The sequence below is a fragment of the Terrapene carolina genome, unplaced genomic scaffold (assembly GCF_002925995.2).
Source record: "Terrapene carolina triunguis isolate 2854851 unplaced genomic scaffold, T_m_triunguis-2.0 Scaffold85, whole genome shotgun sequence".
Classification (NCBI taxonomy): Eukaryota; Metazoa; Chordata; order Testudines; family Emydidae; genus Terrapene; species Terrapene triunguis.
Window position 1 is genome coordinate 17,759,566 of NW_020664436.1, and position 5,503 is coordinate 17,765,068.

Genomic DNA, 5,503 nt, shown 5'->3' on the forward strand with positions numbered 1-5,503 from the left:
TAAATGAGGATATTGAAAACTCCATTGCCAGTCACAATTTATTACTGCACATCAGTGCAACTTGAGTGCAAATTTGATTAATGCCTTTACTTTTTGTTTTTTTCTATGCTGGAGATAAGCATTTCTGAGATGGTTAGTCTCTTTCCTTTGTTAATATTTTTGGCTACATTTTGTATAGCCAGGATCCTGAAATCTAGATAGCAAGAGGAAAGAAAAGGTACTTTTCACAGAGGAATTAAGCTATTTTCTAATTTGAGCCCATGTGGGATATTGCAAGACTTAGCATTATAACAAGCATTAGTAGGCAAATCTTAACAGTGATCATCTATTCTTGTGACAAACTAAACATTTCTTATAACTAGACTTCCATCTTTCGGTACAGAGAGCCCACATTTGGTTACCTAAAAAGGGGACCCTCTTAGACCTAAGCTGGAGGTGGGGTATGAGACTGACTTATTATTTCTGGTCAGTTAGATGTATGTCTGTTGAACTTTTTGGTATCTGTTTTTGGTTTGTCAACGTTTAACTTCAAGCTGAGTCAAATGAACAACTAGTACTTTGGATCTCATTACTGCATATCTGGACACTGTGTAAACCAGAAATAATGGCTCAGTTATACTACGTGGAGCCTTGTTTTTGGATTGATTTTTTTTTTTTATAGGCGCCTATATAAGAAAAAGTCCCAAAAAACAGGACTGTCCCTTTAAAAACAGGACATCTGGTCACCCTAATAAGAAGCATCTAATAGACGTATGGTAATCAACAACAAAAAACTTACCAATGACAAGCAAGAAGTTTGGTATGGTATGTCATGTTGCAGATGACTGTAACTCATCCAACCTGCAGCCCATTATACCACTCACTGCTGTAAGATTTGCCATAACCACCAAAATCTTCAAAAACAAAAACAAAAAACATTCAGATACTCAGACAATAGGAAACACAAATTTCTTATTAAATGGATTATGTTAAATCTCACAGTTGCTTAAAAACACCTATCAAAACAGTTATACTATAACCTATTTGATTATTACCATCATCTGGCAGGAAACTCTTTTACAAGTAGTGTTATGCTTAAATACTTCATTTACAGTTCTTCTTTCCAATGTTTGTTTTTAAGATGACCTTTCAGGATTCAAATCCCTTTACTGTTGTTTATTTGTTTTTAAATAATTGGTTCATAAATCAGTGTTCTTCCCAAGACATATTTCAGTTTAGACTAATTTATCCTGATCTCTTTCTGTTCTTTTCCTCAGGAACGTAAACAGCAGAACTTACTGTTAAGGCTCAACATTCGTACATGTAAACTAAATAAAAAGTCCATAGTTGTATGCAAGGGCAATCCTCAAGTACCTAGGAACAGAGCAGTGCAAAGTTGCTCACCCAAGAATCCAGCTCCAAAACAACACGTAAATATTGAAAGTGTGCACAGAAGCAATGGTATGTGATCGCTCTGTAACAGCCCTTCCTTTAATCTCCGTACATGTGGATTAAAATATTTTGCTTCTTAAAGTTCTTTGCTTCACTCTGCCATTTTCTTTTCACTATTTTAAAGTAAATTCAGCCCTCATGAAAGGTGCCAGATTGAAGATTGATCACAGACCAACAGCTCTTCATCTGCATTTCTTCTACAAACAGATCCAAGGAAAGCAGGATTGGGCCTATTCCAAGGCCACTTCAAAATGCCTAAATGATTTTGAGAAAAGGAATAAGAAGATTATCCAGTATCCATGCACATTCCTTGGTGCCAGCTAGTACTAACCGCAATATGGACACTTATCCCCTAGAAACTGAACTAAGGTTATAGAACAAGGTCATATCACAGAAACCACATAAGAATCATAAATGGTTACACACATTTATGGTCCATTAAATAAATGTCAGATGGCAAAAAATACTAAAAATATTTGCCTTTACCATTTACAACCTATATACACCTCTACCCCGATATAACGTGACCCAATATAACAAAAATTCGGATATAACCCAGTAAAGCAGCGCTCCTGGGGGGGTGAGGTGTGCGCTCCGGCGGATCAAAGCAAGTTCGATATAACACGGTTTCACCTATAACGCAGTAAGATTTTTTGGCTCCTAAGGACAGCGTTATATCGGGGTAGAGGTGTACATGTCTTTAACAAGTAACATCTCATATGCAATCTGTTAAAAGTACTTTTTAGACTTGTCTTTTCTATAGTGGTATGTATTACCCATGCAGTAAGCAATACCTTCACCATAGTTTTCACTAAAGATTATACATTCAAAAGCATCTTCTGGTTTACAGTAATAGAAATGGAAGTGAGTACAGTAAATAGTCATGTGAACTATGAATCAGTAGCTAACAGGAATGCTCATGTGATTAAGGACAAGTCACTCACAAGAATGAAGATTTGTAGGCCCAGACTCACAATCTCTACATCTGAGTACCACAGTAACCTGATTCAAAATTATTTGTGCTTATGTTTTATACTATTTTAATTTCTCAAAGACATCTTTACAGGGTCAAAACCTCATGAGATCTGGTCTTTCCATGGTATTTGCTCTGTACAGGAGCTGAAATACCATGAGAAGACCTCACTACTCCTGGATGCATTCAGAAAACAAAATGAAATGAAAAATGAACCATGTAAACGTAAATACCAATACAGGGAAGCCTTTATTAAACCAACAAAAAGCATTTTCGTAAGGGAGAGGTTTGTTTATCACATAATAGTGATTTATTAAATATCAGCCCCTGTTACTGTTAGTAAAGCAATTAAAATAAACAATTTCATTTTTATAGAATGCTTGAAATACAAATGTTTTAAAAAAAATTTAATGTATCAATAGTCACTTGTAGTCAAAACATTGTTCTGTCTGCTAGTTAACATACACAGAGGTGAAATAAGAATATAGAATTTATTATGATAATTGCTATCATGCGTTTCATGTATAAAAACAAAGTAATACACAGAGCCACGTGAAAGGGAGACACTCCTGCACACAAATTATAATCCAGTCATCAGATCTGCATGGGTAGACTCTAGTGCCTACGGGGAGCTCCAGCAAGCTTAACAGGCTTCCACATGGGCACTGAAGTCCAGAGTGATTCAGACAGCCTCCAAGGCAAAGGTGAAGCTGTATCCTGGGCCTATTCTGGACAATTTTGGCTTTGTTCAAAAGGTGAAACAAATTTTAGACCCTGCATATGACACCTCCAATGCAAACCGCATGAAAAATTCAAAAAGACAAATGCTGGACTGTCCCAAATACAAGTATAGTAGACAGCACGTTTTAGTCTGATTTAGTTTCATTTAATTAGAGAAGCAACAGAGAGTCCGCATGCTTCTGACGAAGTGGGTATTCACCCACGAAAACTTATGCTCCAATACATCTGTTAGTTTTAAAGGTGCCACAGGACTCTCTGTTGCTTTTTACAGATCCAGACTAACACGGCTACCCCTCTGATACTTAATTAGAGAAGTTATTTCATGCTAAAATGATCATTAATGATAAAAGTAGTCTACAAATGTTGTTGTCTGTAAAATTTATACAACAATTTGACCTGGTATAATATGTTCCAACAAGTATCTTGCACTGACAATTAAGTAGAAACCCATGAGCATTTTGCATGCATTTCACAATCAATGAAATGACCTTTGATTAGTTAATTTCAAGCATTGATCAGTGATGCAGACAACACTGGTGAGTTCTTTGCTTGCTCTCTCTCTAACAGTTAACTGATAACTATTTTCCAAGGAACATGGGTAGCAAGACATGTTATTCACTCAACCAGTCATTCATTCATCCAGTGCTATTACCAGTACCTGAGTATGTATCTGAACCAAAACATATATTTGGCCACCTCATGCATCAGTTTTTTATTCACCAAAATGTAACATTGAAGAAAATAAATCTATGTGATTTTGATTCCAATAGGTGTGAGCCTGATTAAAAATACTGGGGTTTTGAAAATTAATGTGGCATTAATCAAAGATGGTATCATTACTGACATTATATTTCTTTAATAATCATGATTTCCCTGGTGGTCTAGTGGTTAAGATTTGGCCCTTTCACTGCCACGTCCCGAGTTCAATTCCCGGTCAGGGAATGACACTCTTCAACAAAACTCTGGTCCCGCCATGCGGGCAGGAGACTGGACTCGATGACCTCTCAAGGTCCCTTCTAGTCCTAGAATCTATGATACAGGAGGAGTGGGTGTTAAAATAAACTACGGGTACACTGCAACAAAGATACAGCAGATAAGAAGTTGCCAGCTATTGGTTGTGGAAATCCAAAAACACTGTGTGCCCATGTAAAATGCTTAGAAACTTTTTTATGGAAATGGTCTGCATTAGAAGCTTTGTTTAAACTATTCAATCATCTTTAAAATCTCTGATGCTCTCTTACATTTATAAATAACCTCTTCCATATATAGGTTGTTTACATATATTAAGATAGATATTCCAAGTTAAATCTCAATTTATTAAAAACACATTGAGAAATAACATATATTGCTTCACACAGCAAGAAAGGAGAATGAATGAATTAATGACTTCATTAATTAACTTGTCCCACTGATAATGAACAAATCTGGATCAGATTAAGGTTTTGGCCCAAGTCACCAATTATTCATATAAGACCACTGCAGTTTTCTTAAAAGTAGCTTATGCCAGACTTTTGTGGAAATAAAAATTCACAAGAGCCTCATAAGATGCATACTCAACACACGATTCTGTGGCTTCAAGTGATTTTACACATCTTTCTAACTGGTCCATATACAAAAAAACCTGCACTGCCACACACTGTGCAAATCTAAAAAAACTCTCTGGAGGACAGTGTCTTTAAATCAACTGTAAGATTACACTCTAACATGTATAGATAGCTATCTCACCTTCTCAACAGTGAAAGCTAGAATATAGATATACTTCATTGAAAAAGCATTCCAAGAAAACTTTGTTATAAGTTACTTAGCAATAACTTCATAATTGGTTCTAAACATTGCATGTAGGTGAAGACAACAATCAGAAAATTGCTCATATAAATTACGACAAAGATTGAAAATGTATGCATACCTATTGATAAAGTAAGTTGTAGATATAGTACCATAAGTACTATAAAATGTATGTGTGTAAATATATATTTTAATTACCAATTACAGAATATGAAAAATGAGATGGAAGGGGGCAAATAACCGATCACAATCTCTGATCCAGAGACTTGGCTTTTACTCACTATGTAAACCACAATTCATGCTTACGGCACTATCAACGAATGTTAAATAATGGTACCATTATGAAAAATTATGCATACAAGGGTTGCAAACACACACACACACACACACACACACACACACACACACACACAAATGCAATGTTTACCACACAGTATTATCTGAGATAACACAGATTCAATTATCTCAGATACCTCTGTGCAGTAAATGTTTTCATTTTTAACCACTGTATACATTTTTTTTCATATTCTCAGTAGTAGTAGTAGTTATAGTCATAAGTGTCACTCCCTCCTT

At 35.6% G+C, this 5,503-nt stretch overlaps 1 non-coding gene across 1 annotated transcript; it reads left to right on the plus strand.

The window, feature by feature from the left end:
* The first annotated feature begins 4,015 nt into the window (after nt 1-4,015).
* On the plus strand, nt 4,016-4,087 carry TRNAE-UUC. The gene has a single exon. It is a non-coding gene; the product is annotated as a tRNA-Glu (tRNA).
* Nucleotides 4,088-5,503: the final 1,416 nt, after the last annotated feature.